This window comes from Nicotiana sylvestris, chromosome 5 (genome assembly GCF_000393655.2).
Source record: "Nicotiana sylvestris chromosome 5, ASM39365v2, whole genome shotgun sequence".
In the NCBI taxonomy this organism is placed as follows: Eukaryota; Viridiplantae; Streptophyta; class Magnoliopsida; order Solanales; family Solanaceae; genus Nicotiana; species Nicotiana sylvestris.
This window is the reverse complement of record NC_091061.1, coordinates 14,813,538-14,829,261: the sequence shown is the minus strand read 5'-3', so window position 1 is coordinate 14,829,261 and position 15,724 is coordinate 14,813,538. Positions and strand designations below refer to the sequence as shown.

The window sequence follows — 15,724 nt, the reverse complement described above, 5'->3', positions numbered from 1 at the left end:
ACAAGGGTTCAAATTTTAATATATATGCTCCTTTCAGACAACCAAATACCAGTGGAATTATATCTAATGTTTTGCAAAAATAAAAATAATTAAAGATGCTTAACACAATTTAATTAACTAACATATCGTTATAACATTATCAAACATTCAAGAGCATATAAAAATGAATTACAATAGAAGGATAAAGCTACTAATATTTCCCAGCGTCATTATCTTTCATTCCAACTCGATTTTATGAGTTTACATGGTCCGAAAATTACCTGGACAGCAGAAAGAAGAACAAATACAGCAGAGTCAGCTCTTTCCAAAATCAACAACAAAACAATTAAACGGGCAGCAACAACAGCAAAAGACAGCGACAACCGGCAGATTCAAACCCAAGAAAATAAACTAGAAATACCCCAGCAAAACAGTACAATTATGTAACTCCAGAAAAATCTTTCAAGACGACTCTATTTTCCTTAAACAAGTTTTTCACTTATAGCTACTGAGTTTTTCTCTTTTTTGTGTGTCGAGCTCCCTCAGTAAGATGGAGTGTCCTCCTATATATCAAAACAATCAGCTATTTCAAAAAAAAAAATCAATCTTTTTGACAGATTTTTCTACAAAATCTGCTCTTAAATTCAAAAAGCAAGACTTTCTAGTTCAAATCTTGTCAAGTATTTCAAACAAAATCTGCTCTCCACTATTCAAAGATAGACTTTATTCAAATAATGTCCAAAGGTCTACATTTTCTTACCAAACAATTTGACTTTTGAGTGTTGTACTCAAAGAGTCTTGAAGCAGTAAACAAACAACCAAACAAGTACCATATACTCTTAAGTATTTTTCATTACCTCACTTTTATCAATACAAAACTATTTTACTACTTCAACAAGTGCAAAAATAGAAAATTTAACATTTCAAACTTCAAAAACTAATGCTAAAATAATTAATAATAGAGAAAAATAAAATCTGAAAATTAAAAATAAAAATAAAAAAATCATCCATGAAAAAGAATAGTATTTTACCATTTTACACATCAAAAGGCCGAAAAAATGGTGGTATGCCAAAGAGGGTGTTCCGGGAGGTCGCCGGAATTAGGCCGGATTTTGGTCGCCGGATTTTGGGGTATAATTGACATCAATAGCTAGGTCTTGAGGAGCTCTATCCATTGATGTAGGTATTTTGGGGTGGTAGTGGTTGGAGCTTCAAGAATTTGGGCAAAAAAGTTGACGGGAAAGTTTCCTAGATCTAAGATTCAAGGAGTTCGAGGGATTTTTTTAGGATTTGGTTTGGAGATATGGAAAGAGGAAGTTGTGGAGATTACGTGGTGTGAATTTGGAGGTGGTCCGCTGGCGGAGGTGGGCGGAGCTGGGGCGGCGTAGAGAGAGTGAAGAGAGAGAGAAGAGAGAAGAAGGAGAAAGAAAGAAGAGAGAGGAAACAAGGGGGAAATGGGGCAAATTTTTGGGGATTTTAGGCTTTAAATACCTAGGATGAAGATCAAACTAGAACTTTTGGATTAAATCAAGATGGGTGGATGAGATTGAATCTTGTCACTTAACCAAAATGACGTAGTTTCAAGACAAAACTACGTCGTTTTAAGCTCTTCTTGGCAGCCCCCTTTTGGACCGGATTTGGGCTCTTTGGGCTCAAATTTTGGGCCAATTTTGGCACAATTTTAATTAAATTATACTAGCCCAATATGTACTCTGTTTATCAAACCATTACTCAATTCTTAAAACCTATACATACACAAATAAGAACAAACACATACACACACACACACATACATACATATATATATATATATATATATATATATATATATATATATATATATACAAGGCAAAATTAGGCATTTACAAACTTTGCTTGCACAAATTGAACATCCAATGAGGCTTGAGAAAGCCAATTAGGGCAAAGTCACTTAAACTACCGAGAAGTATAGAGTGAGTAGTTACGTGCATTGGCTATATCATGATCCCAACTATAACATTATTGCCCTAAGTCCTAGATCCCGTTAGATACTCACCTAGGAGTAAGTCACTTCCCTAGTGCCTCTTTACCAATTTATAAAACCTTACAAAAATATCTACTTAGCTTAATTTCGTCCATCATTAGTATAAAATTAGAAATAGAAAACAAACAAAAGAATGATTGGAAGTGCAATCAAGAGCATTACACACTGCTAGATTAGGTTGGAATCCAATACCAAATACATCTTATCTCCCTGTGGATTCGATCCCGACCTTCTCGGATAAAAGCTGTATTTACCGCTCTTGTCACTCTATAGTGGTGTAGGGTTGGCTCCGATCAGCTACACACGTACATGGTGAAGACAGTCCATGTGTAGCTATTATTATGCTCATTGTCCGGGTAGTTTAGGACCCTTATCATGTTATACATGCAAATTCCTACGTCTTTGCTTGCTACTGAGATCGCTTAGGATATGCTAGGAATTGTAAATAATTATAAACGAATGTATGCACTTACTTGAAAACTTGTATGAATTTATTTGACTATAAATGAGCAATGTATGCTTACTTGATAAAAATTGCTATTTGTGGATCAGGCCGATCGCCTCGGTAGAAACAGATGCACCTATTGTTCGCGCCATTCGACCCTCTGGCAGTGCACAGTTTAATATTATGTTGGACCGGGCCGTATGACCTTGGCATAATGTGCGCATGTTATTTATGTGAAATTTATCGATGATTTACTCTGTTTAAATGCTTTGAAATGCAAATTATTATATGACATGACTGAAATTGATATATCGTTCTCTCGTTGATTCTGAGACTGTCATTATATTCATGCTATCCATGCTTAGCGAAATTCTTAAATATTATTGATATTGACCTTAGTAAGTGTCAAGTTGACCCCTCGTCACTATTTCTTCGAGGTTAGACTGGATACTTGCTGGGTACATGTTGTTTATGTACTCATACTATGCTTCGGTACTTAACTGTATAGGATCTGAGGCAGGTGCATCTAGTTACCCCTCCGGCACGTGTTCCTGATTCATGATCGAGATCTTACGAGCTGCCCCTTCTGAGTTGTTCAGCAGCATACCAGAGTTCTCTTCTTTTGTTGTTGTTATGTATTGTCTATTCTGTTTCAGGCAGTAGGATAGTGGTATTTTGTACATTTTACTAGTTGCCCTAGTACTTGTGAATTCCTGGCACACATTGTAGACTATTATTTTGGGATGTATTTATATTATTACACACTTGTTAATTATCGACTGTTTAAAAGCTTAACTGTTAAGAAAATGCTTAGGATGTGTTGGAAAAATAATGAGAACTCACTAGTTGATTAGGGTTGGCTTGCCTGACAACGGTGTTAGGCTCCATCATGACCTATAATGGAATTTGAGTCATGATAACATGGAATTAGAGCCCTAGGTTCACGTAGGTCTCACAAGTCATAGGCAAAACTAATAGAGTCTTGCGGATCGGTACGGAGACATCTGTATTTATCTTCGAGAGGCTATAGGCTGTTAGGAAATTACTCTTTGTTCATCTCCTATCGTACAGTTGATGGTATACTAAATTTCCTTCTTCTAATCTCTCACAGATGGTGAGGACGCGCGCGATAGATATTCTAGACCCGGGAGGAGCTGCTCCCCCCATTGCTAGAGAACAAGGTAAAGGAAGGGGGAGGTCACCGGCCCAAGGTAGGGACGAGGGCATCCAGAGCTGCCCCAGTTGCACCACCGGCAAATCCTGATGGGGATGCTATCATTGAGGAGCAGGGTGAGGTGCCCGTAGCTGAGCCTACCCTGCCGGACTTCGTGATAGCACCGGGTTTCTAGGAGGTCATGGGCCGTATGTTGCGGTTCATGGATACCATGACTCAGGCTGGTTTATTTCCAACAGACTCAACCATATCTCAAACGGGAGGGGGAGCACAAACCCTTACTACCCAGGCTCCTGGTCACGCAACTGTAGTGTATCAGACGCTGGGTGCACTACCCACAGATGGGGCTCAGCCAGTTGTTGTTGTGGTACCTGAGCCCAGACCAGCTGCGGATGATGATCCGCAGAAGTTGTTGGATAGATGGACTAGGTTACACCCTCCCATCTTCGGAGGTGAGCATCATGAGGATGCTCAGGATTTCATTAATAGGTGCATGGACAGACTGCACAACATGAGGATATTGGAGTCTCATGGGGTTGACTTTACTATATTCCAGCTGGAGGGCAAGGCCCGTAGATGGTGGTAGTCTTATGTTCTTGGCAGGGCAGCGGGTTCTCCTCCCATTACTTGGGGTCAGTTCACACAAGTTTTCCTAGATAGGTATATTCCACCCTCTGAGAGGGAAGAGTTGCGGTATCAGTTTGAGTAGCTTGAGCAGGGTCAGATGTCGGTGACCGACTATGAGGCGAGGTTTTCTGAGTTGTCCCACCATGCACTGATGATACTTCCTACTGATGCAGAGAGGGTGCGAAAGTTCATTGTAGGATTGCATTTTGGTATTAGGGCCAACATGGCCCGAGAGGTGGAGATGGGGACTCCTTATCAACTGATAGTGGAGATTGCTCGAAGGATTGAGGGCTACCATCTGAGAGGTAGAGCACAGATGCAGCAGGACAAGAGAGCCCAATTCTATGGAGAGTTTAGAGGTACCCCGGCTAGGGGTAGAGGTCAGTTTGGGAGGGGTGAGCCCAGTAGGCCCCCATATTCAGCACCACCACCTCCTTAAGGTGCTCCAGCGCGCCCCTATTTTAGCGTCATACCAAAGAGTTCTTACTGCCCGCCAGCTATTCAGGGTTCTTCCAGTGGGTATTCAGGTCCCCAGGGTTCTTTTGGCTCCTATTTTAGTGCCATACCAGAGAGTTCATACCGCCCATTGGCTATTCAGACTTCTTCCAGTGGGTCTACAGGCCATCAGGGCCAAACATCAGGGCAGCAGGTCACCGCGCCGCGGGGTTGTTTCGAGTGCAGAGATCTTGGTCATATGAGGAGATACAGTCCTAGGCTTCGGGCCGAGGTAGTGCAGCACGGTCAGTAGCCCATGATTACAACACCGGTTGCCCAACCTCCCAGAGGCGAAGGACAGACTGGTAGGGGCCGTCTTAAAGGTGGAGGCCAGGTAGGGAGAGGTCAACCAGCTACTGCTCAGTCAGGTGGAGGCCAGCCAGCCGGCTCTCCAGCCAGATTCTATGCTTTTCTGGCTAGACCAGATGCATTGGCCTCAGATGTTGTCATCACATGTATTATTTCTGTCTGCGGTAGGGATGCTTCAGTGCTATTTGATCCAGGGTCTACCTATTCATATGTATCATCTCTGTTTGCTCATTTTCTGGATATTCTGCGTGAGTCCTTGGGTACTCTGATTCATGTGTCCACTCCTATGGGCAATTCTGTGGTTGTGGATCATATCTACTTGTCCTGTGTGGTCATATTTTATGGTTTTAAGACTAGATCAGACCTCTTATTGCTTGATATGACCGACTTTGAGGTCATCCTGGGCATGGATTGTATATCGCTATATCACGCCGTCCTAGCTTGCTATGCCAAGACTATTACTTTAGCAATGCCAGAGTTTCCAAGGTTGGAGTGGAAGGGTTCCTCAATTAGTACCTCTAGTCAGGTTATCTCTTTTTTGAAGGCTCGACATATGGTCGAGAAGGGTTGTTTGGCTTATCTAGCTTATGTTCGGGACACTACCACAGAGTCCTTGATGATTGATTTAGTTGTAGTAGTCTGGTAGTTCGCCGATGTATTTCATTCTAACCTTTCTGGCATGCCATCGGATCTTAATATTGATTTCTGTATTGATTTGGCTCCAGGCACCTAGCCTATATCTATCCCACCGTACCGTATGGCTCCGAAAAAGTTGAAGGAGTAGCTTGAGGAGTTGTTAGCAAAGGGGTTTGTTAGACTGAGTGTGTTACCTTAGGGTGCACCAGTGTTGTTTGTGAAGAAGAAGGATGGGACTATGCGGATTGTGCATTGATTACCACCAGTTGAACAAGGCTACCATTAAGAACAAGTACCCGTTGTCGTGCATTGATGATTTGTTCGACCAGTTGTAGGGTGATAGGGTGTTCTCTAAGATCAACTTGAGGTCGGGGTATCATCAGCTGAAGATTCGGGACTCAGATGTATCGAAGAATGCTTTCCGTACTAGATATGGCTATTATGAGTTTCTAGTGATGTCCTTTGGCTTGACTAATGCCCCAGCGGCGTTTATGGACTTGATGAACATGGTGTTTAAGCCTTATATTTATTCCTTTGTTATTGTCTTCATTGACGACATTTTGATATACTCACGTAGCTCGGGGGAGCACAAGCAACATTTGACAGTAGTGCTTCAGACCTTGCGAGAGAAGAAGCTATATGCTAAGTTCTCCAAGTGTGAGTTTTGGCTAGAGTCAGTAGAATTCTTGGGGCATATTGTATCAGTAGAGGGCATTAAGGTGGATCCCAAGAAGATTGAGGCAGTTTAGAGTTGGCCACGTCCTACTTCAATGACTGAGATCAGGAGTTTCCTGGGGTTAGCAGGTTATTACTGCCGATTTGTGCAGGGTTTTTCATCCATTGTATCACCTTTGACTAGATTGACCTAGAAGGGTGCTCCTTTTCGTTGGTCCGATGATTGTGAGGCGAGCTTTCAGAATCTCAAGACAACTTTGACTACAGCCCCGGTTCTAGTGTTGCTTCTAAATCAGGGATGTATACGGTATATTGCGATGCTTCACGCGTTGGCTTGGGATGTGTATTGATGCAGGAGGGGCGAATTATTGCATATGCTTCTTGTCAGCTAAAGATTCATGAGAAGAATTACCTCGTGTACGACCTAGAGTTAACAGCGATTGTTCATGCTCTTAAGATATTGAGGCATTATCTATATAGGTTGTCATGTGAGGTTTATACTGATCATCACAGTTTACAGCATTTGTTTAAGCAGCGTAGATGGCTTGAGTTACTAAAGGATTATGACATAACCATTCTTTATCATCCGGGTAAGGTAAATGTGGTCGCGGATAACTTGAATAGGAAGGCAGAGAGTATATGTAGCTTGGCATTCATTACAGCGGAGGATAGACCACTAGTTTTCGACATTCAGTCCTTGCCTAACAGACTTGTAAGGTTGGACATTTTAGAGCCCAGCCGAGTTCTTGCATGTGTTGTTGCTCAGTCTTCATTATTGGGGTAGATCAAGGCTCGGTTGTTCGATGATCTGCATTTGGCAGTTCTCTGAGAGACGGTGCTACAGGGTGGTGCCAAGGAGGTTTCTATTGGCGAGGATGGTGTTTTGCGACTCCAGGGTCGCCTATGTGTTCCTAATGTTGATGGCTTGAGGGAGAGGATTCTAGAGGAGGCACACAGTTCATGGTATTCCATTCATCCAGGTGCTACGAAGATGTATCGTGACCTGAGGCAGCATTATTGGTGGCGGCAGATGAAGAAAGACATAGTTAAGTATGTGGCTAGGTGTTTGAATTGCCAGTAGGTTAAGTATGAGCACCAGAGACCAGGTGGCCTACTTCAGCAGATGCATATACCTGAGTGGAAGTGGGAGCGCATTACTATGGACTTCGTAGTTGGGTTACCGTGGACATTGCGGAAGTTTGATGCAGTTTGGGTCATTGTCAACAGGTTGACCAAGTCGGCAAACTTCATTCCGATAGTGACTACTTATACTTTAGAGAGGTTGGCTCAAATCTACATTCGGGAGATAGTTTTGTTACACGGTGTGCCTATTTCCATCATATCAGATAGAGGCCCTCAGTTCATTTCCCATTTCTGGAGAGTCGTACAGAGTGAGTTGGGGACCCATGTAGAGCTCAGCACAGCATTTCACCCGCAGACCGACGGGCAGTCGAAACAGACAGTTCAGATTCTGGAGGGCATGCTCAGAACATGTGTGATTGACTTTGGAGGGCAGTGGGATCAATTCTTGCCTTTGGTCGAGTTTGCTTACAACAACAGTTATCAGTCCAGCATCGAGATGACTCCATTTGAGGCTTTAAATGGTTGGTGATGTCGTTCTCATATCGGGTGGTATGAGGCGGCTAAGGCTAAGTTATATAGTACAGATTTGGTAAAGATGCCTTAGAGAAGGTAAATTTGATTAAGGAGAGACTTCGTACAACTCAGTCCAAACAGAAGAGTTATGTAAATTAGAAGGTGCAGGATGTATCATTCATGGTCGGTGAGAAAGTTCTCTTGAAAGTCTCATCGATGAAGGGTATTATGAGATTCGGGAAGAAGGGCAAGTTGAGCCCCAGGTTTATAGGCCCATTTAAGGTGTTGAGGCGAGTTGGGGGGGTTGTTTATGAGCTTGCTTTACCTCCCAGTTTATCGGGAGTTCATCCAATTTTTCACGTAACTATGCTTCAGAGGTATCACGCCGACTTGTCCCATATGTTAGACTTCAGTACTATTCAACTAGATGAGAGTTAGGGTTATGAGAAGGAGCTAGTTTCCATTTTTGATAGACATGATCGCCAGTTGAGATCCAAGAGGATTTCTACGGTAAAGGTCCAGTAGAGAGGCCAACCAGTCGAGGAGGCGACCTGGGAGTCCTAGGAGGACATGCGGAGCAGATATCCACGCTTATTTGACACTTCAGATATGAATATAATTCGTTCGAGGACGAACGTTTATTTAAGATGTGGAGAAACTCGACTAGTCGTTTTGCTTTCTAGAACCTCGTTCTCCTAAATAAAACTTCCTCTACTTGCTTTAACTGATTTATGACTTGCGAGGATAGTTGGTTCAGAATTTGGAAGAGTTTGGGTTGAAATCGGAGCACTTGGTTCCTTAAGGTTGGCTTAAAAGGCCAAGTTTGACTTCGGTCAACATTTGAGTAAACGACCTCAGAATTGGGATTTGACGGTTCCAATAGGTTAGTATGATGATTTCAGACTTGGGCGTATGTCTAGATCGGGTTTTGGATGACTCGGGAGCGTTTTTGCTCATAATAGTAAAAGTTGGTTCTTGAAGGTTTTAGAAGTTCTTAAATATTTGGTTTGGAGCGGGTTTTGTGTTATCGAGGTTCAAACGGAATTTTGAGACCGGGAATAGTTCTGTAATGTCATTTAAGAGTTGCACGCAAAATTTGGTGTCAATCAGAGTAGTATAAGTATGTTTCGGCACGTTGAAAGTAAATTTAAGAACTTGAAGTTCTCAAGTATGATTCATTGGTTTTGGGTGGCGATTCTTAGTCTTTGATGTTATTTCAGTGTTTACATCACGCGAGCAAGTTTGTACTATGTTGTTAGACTTGTGTGATTCGGTGTGGAGCCCCGAGGGCTCGGATGAGTTTCAGACATGTGTTGGGAGTGAAAACACTCCAGTTTTCTGGTATTCCTGGGTAGGTGTTGCAGGTCTCGCAAATGCGAGGATTTTTTTGCATTTGCAATGACCGCATTTGCGAGGAAGGCTTTGCAATTGCGAAGAAGCTTAAGCTGGGCAGTCGTCGCATTTGCGACATTTCCTTTGCATTTGCGAACCTAGCATGGTCCGTATTTGCGACCCTTTTGTCGCATTTGCAACCCTTTTGTCGCATTTGCAACCCTTGAAGAGGGAGCCCATGTTTGCATTTGCGATGGTTTTGTCGCAATTCCGACCTTTGCATTTGCGAAACTGATGTCGCAAATACGACATCAAAGGCCTGAACACATCTTTTAAAAATGGGACTTAGGCCATTTATTTCATTTCACTTCAACACTTGGGCGATTTGGGAGCTTCCAAAGAGGAGATTTCAACCTAGCATTATGAGGTAAGTTATTTCTACTTAATGTGAGTTTAATACTTGGGTTTTGGGTTGATTAACACATAAAGATTAGTAAAAATTATGGGATTAGTGTAAAACCTAGGGTTTTGATAAAAACAAGATCTAACCACGAAATGTGTTATGGAATGGAGTAAAAATCATATATTCTTGATCCTTAGGTTATGCGTAACAACTTTCTTCAAAACATTTCCGAAATCCGGGCACGTGGGCCCGGGGATGAATTTTAGGAACTTTGCATTTAGGGTTGGGAAATTACCCTAATAGCTAAAATATGAACTATTGAGCTTGTATTGACTAGTTCTTACCCCATTTGATTAGTTTTGGATTGTTCGGCTCAATTGAGGGTTTTGAGCACGTTCTTGAATTTAGAAGTGAGCTTGGAGCAAGGTGAGTCTCCTTTCTAACCTCATAAGAAGGAAATAAACCCCTAGGTGAATTAAATAAATACTTGTGACAATCTGTGAGGGCTACGTACATACATGGTGATGAGAGTTTATGCGTAGCTACTATTATGCTAATTGTCCGGGTAGATTAGGAACCGTATCATGCTATACATGCAAATTCCTACGTTTTTGCTTGCTACTGAGATCGCTTAGGACATGCTAGGAATTATAAATAATTATAAATAAATGTACGCACTTACTTGAGAACTTGTGTGAATTTATTTGACTATAAATGAGCAATGCGTGCTTACTTGATAAACATTGCTAGTTGTGGATCGGACCGATCACCTTGGTAGAAATAGATGCATCTATGATTCGCGTCATTCGACCCTCTGGCAGTGCACAATTTATTATTATATTGGACGAGGCCGTACGACCTCGGCATAATGTGCACATGTTATTTATGTGGAATTTATCCATGATTTACTCTGTTTAAATGCTTTGAAATGCAAATTATTATATGACATGACCGAAATTGAAATATCTTTCTCTCCTTGATTCTGAGACTGTCATTATATTCATGCTAGCCATGCTTAGCGAAATCCTTAAATATTATTGATATTGACCTTAGTAAGTGTCAAGTTGACCCCTCGTCACTATTTCTTCGAGGTTAGACTAGATACTTGCTGGGTACATGTTGTTTATGTACTCATACTATGCTTCGGTACTTAGCTGTATAGGATCTGAGGCAGGTGCATCTAGTTACCCCTCCGACACGTGTTCCTGATTCCTGATTGAGATCTTACGAGCTGCCCCTTCTGAGTTGTTCAGCAGCATATCAGAGTTCTCTTCTTTTGTTGTTGTTATGTATTGTCTATTCTGTTTCAGGCAGTAGGATAGTGGTATTTTGTACATTTTACTAGTTGCCCTAGTACTTGTGAATTCCTGGCACACATTGTAGACTATTATTTTGGGATGTATTTATATTATTACACACTTGTTAATTATCGACTATTTAAAAGCTTAACTGTTAAGAAAATGTTGGGGATGTGTTGGAAAAATAATGAGAACTCACTAGTTGATTAGGGTTGGTTTGCCTGACAACGGTGTTGGGCGCCATCATGACCTATAATGGAATTTGGGTCGTGATAGTGATGTCTTCGATTACCTTTATTTTATCGGGGTTTATTTCGATTCCCCGATTTGACACCATAACGCCGAGGAACTTGCCTGATCCGACTCTGAATGCACATTTCTCGGGATTGAGCTTCATGTTGTATTTTTTCAATATGTCGAAGGTTTCCTGCAAATGCGTCAAATGGTCCTCTGCGCGCAGGGACTTAACTAGCATGTCATCAATATAAACCTCCATTGATTTACCTATGTGTTCTTCAAGCATTCATTTTACTAGGCGTTGATAAGTAGCACCAGCATTTTTTAACCTCAAACGACATTACATTATAGCAATAAGTACCGTACTTAGTGATAAATGAAGTCTTTTCCTGGTCCTCCGGGTTCATTTATATTTGATTGTACCCGGAGTAGGCATCGAGAAAACTGAGGGTCTCGTGGCCGGCCGTGACATCGATCATGCGATTGATATTCGGCAAAGGAAAAGAATCTTTAGGGCATGCTCTGTTTAAGTCTTTATAGTCTACGCACATACTGAGTTTATTCCCTTTCTTAGGGACTACGACTACGTTTGCTAGCCATTCGGGATATTTTACTTCCCGAATGGACCCTATTTTGAGAAGTTTGGTTACCTCATCCTTGATGAATGCATGCTTAACCTCGGACTGTAGCCTTCTATTTTGCTTTACCGGTCTGAATTTCGAGCCTAGGCTCAGTCGATGAGTGGTAATGTCCTGTGGGATCCCTGTTATGTCAAAGTGGGATCAAGAAAAACAATTCATATTTTTAATAAGGAATTTAATGAGTTTTTCCTTGAGCTCGGGAGTTAACCCCGTGCCCAGGTATACCTTTGGATCAGGTAGGTGCTTAATCAGTATGACTTGTTCCAGCTCTTCAACCGTTGACTTCGTGGCATCGGAACCATCGGGGATGACGAAGATTCGAGGTATCATATAATCATCATCCTCGATGGTTTCCTATTGTTTCAATCTGGTCGAGGCCATCGACTGTGGTTGCTATTTGACTTACTGTTTTTCCTTCGATCCTGGTCCCTTTATTGATGTTAGAGTCGATACTGGTATCACCTCATCAATTGCAAACATCTCTTTGGCTGCCGGTTGTTCGCCATACACCATTTTGATTCCTTCCGGCGTTGGGAATTTCAAGACTTGATGAAGAGTTAAAGGTACCGCCCTTATATTATGGATCCAAGGTCTCCCGAGTAGTGCGTTGTATCTCATATCACCTTCGATTACATGAAATTTTGTTTCCTGGATAGTTCCGGCCACGTTTACTAGCAACATGATTTCCCCTTTGGTGGCTTCACTTGCCATGTTGAAACCGTTGAGCACTCGATCTGCAGGCACGATTTGATCCTGAAGGCCGAGCTGCTCTACGACCCTCGATCGAATAATATTTTCCGAGCTACCTGGATCAACCAACACACGTTTAACTTGAATTTTATTCATAAGGATAGATATTACCAATGCATCATTGTGAGGTTGTTCGATTCCTTCTGTATCCTCACCGTTGAACGATAAGGTATCCTCGAGTAAGTAATCCTAAGTACGTTTCTCCCTTGTGATCATCACTTTGGTGCATTTGAATATCGGGCCTTGAGGAACATCGACCCCACCGACGATCATGTGAATCACATGTTGCGGTTCTTCCTGTTTACATCCCAGTCTTTGAAGTGATTTTTAGCTCGGTCGCTCAAGAACTCTCGAAGGTGACCCTCGTTGAATAAATGAGCTACCTCATCCCTCAATTGTCTGTAGTTTTCAGTTCTATGACCATGGGTTCCATGGTACTTGCACATTTGATTTGGATTCCTTTGAGCGGGATCGGTTTGTATGGGTCTGGGCCACCTAGTATCCTTAATTCGTCCAATGGCTGACACAATACCTGAAGCATTGACGCTGAAGTTGTATTTCGATAACTGTGGCGCTTCTTTAGGCTCGACATGTTTATCGAAGCCACTCTTACTCATGAGCCCTCGGGAATTTTGACCTTAATCATTCCTTCGATTATTTCGCATGGGATTACGTCCTAGTCTGTTATTTCTACGATCTGCGCTATATGGTTGGTACTGATCCCTGTTCGATCGGGGCTCTCTATCGATGTCTCTTTGAATCCTGCCTTCGGATCTATTTGGGTAAACAGAATCGCACGGGGTTCCTAACTAATCATCTTCGACTCTGATCTTTGACTGGTACCGATTATGCACATCGACTCAGGTCGCCGCTGGATACTCAATCAAATTCTGCTTTAGTTGATGTGATGCTACCAAACTTTGCTTGTTCAAAGCCTGAGTAAAGGCTTGGACATCCCAATCATCGGTAACCAGGGGTAGGTCCATGCGTTCAATCTGAAATCGAGATACGAATTCCCTTAGCATTTTATTGTCCTTCTGTCTCACTTTGAAGAGGTCTGACTTCCTGGTCGCGACCTTTATTGATCTGGTGTGTACCTTTACGAACGAATCGGCGAGCATGGCGAAAGAATCGATGGAATTGGGCGGCAAATTGTGGTACCATATCATTGCCCCCTTCGATAGAGTCTCTAAATTTTTTCAACAAAACAGACTCAATCTCATTGTTGATACCCAATTTTTTCCTGTATATTTTCAATATGCAAAATCCTCTCAAAATAGCATGTATATGCATATATAAGTATGTCCCAAGGTTTCAATATTTTTCTCTTATTTTTTAAGATTTTTTAATCAATTTATTGCGTTATTTTAGCAAGAAAAGCCCAATAATTATTCCCAAAATTGTCATTTTGGAAATTCACTTATCAGATTCTCATATTTATACTAAAATGTATCTAACATAATTTTTGCATATTTTTACAAAATTTATTTAGTATTTTTTAAGCTAAAATTGCATATAATTGCAATATTAACCTATTTCAAGATTTAATTGTGTTTATAATTATAAAATTGACTCCAGTATTTTTTATTTTCATCATTATATGTTATTAATCATTTTAGTACCTTTAATTTACTCCCAGAAATTAATTTACTATTTTTTATAATTTTAAAAGGGAAAAATTAGCTATTTAAATAATAGCCCAATTCGTTTCAATTTTAGCCTAAAATCTAACCCCAAATTGGACCCCAATTTCAATTAAAACCCGACCCAAAACCTTATTAAATCCTGGCCGTTAATCTAAAAGATCAACGGCCCTCGCTCGTTCTTACCATTTTTAATTCCAAACGACCCCCCAATACCCCTCATTTCCTCACTCGTCTTTATCTCTCTACCTATGGTTCTCTCTAGAACCTTCCCCCTTTCACCTCCTCTCCGATGAGTTCCCTTCATCTTTTCCGACCACCTTCTGGCCTGAATCCATGGTGGTTTCACCACCCACCAAGCCACCTATGGCTCCTCGCGTTTGGCTACTGGAGCTTCATGACTCGACCACAAAGAGTTGGGTCCAGACCTATGTTGATTCACGTTCCACGGCCATCTCCGGCCTGCTCCGGCGAGCCATGCCTGTTTCGAGCCTGGCCTCGACTCCTCTTGCTTAGATCCAAGCCTTTCTCATCGTTTGGGTTCCTTTGAAAACCCTAGCTTTTGAGGTTTTTCTGATCTTTTTAGATTTATTCCAGATCTGTGCTTTCCCTAAAGTTTTTAAACGATTTTCTTTCCAAAAAAACTATGCTTTCAAAACTATTTCTTTTTTCGATCTAGGGTTTTCTGAGTTATTTAGATATTTCTCCGATTTTCTCTTTCTTTCGTGTGTTTTTTCTACTGTATTTTTTCTTTACTGTGTTCTTTTGTGTTTCTTATTAAGTTTCCTTGACTGTGTTCTGATTAATTTTCTTCTACTATGTTTCGTATTAGTTTCTTCTACTATATTTCTTCTACTAGATTTCCTCTACTGTATTCTGATTAGTTTTCTTCTACTATGTTGTGTATTAGTTTCTTCTACTATATTTTCTTTGAGCGCTTCTACTGTGTTTCGCATGTTACTCTTCTACCATGTTTCTCATGAGTTTCTGTTGCTGAAGGAACATGTTAAATGTTTCAGTTCTTTTCTGAGACCTCTGAACCTGTTTTGACTTAATTACTTGCCCTCTCATCTCCGCACTCGATTGATAGTAAAAACCCTAGAATTTGGGGGGGTTTTGCAAGTTTGGAAACCATTGGCTATGTGATTTGCTTGAACTGGTTTTATCTCAAAAGAAACCCTAACTCTTTCAAACCTATTTCGAGTCTCTGAACTGAGTTTTGAAGTCCTTGTTTTCATATGATTCTGACTTTTGCTAAACTCTTGTAAGGTCTTTTACACTAGATTTTTGTATGCAACTGGATGCTACTTCTCCTCTACATTGCTAACCTATGTGATAGTCATGCTCCTATAGTCTATTATCTACTGATTTTGCAATGACACGACATCTTCTTTCAGCTTAACATGTTTGTATGCTCTTTATATGTGTTGGACTTCCCCTCTAAAATGGCTTTCAAATCTT

General features: G+C 41.2%; 1 long non-coding RNA gene across 1 annotated transcript; it reads right to left on the bottom strand.

The window, feature by feature from the left end:
• Positions 1-108: 108 nt before the first annotated feature.
• LOC138869774 (uncharacterized) lies at positions 109-1,434 on the bottom strand. Its single transcript, XR_011400022.1, has 2 exons — positions 1,011-1,434; positions 109-260 (listed from the first exon to the last, which is right to left on the bottom strand). It is a non-coding gene; the product is annotated as an uncharacterized lncRNA (long non-coding RNA).
• Positions 1,435-15,724: the final 14,290 nt, after the last annotated feature.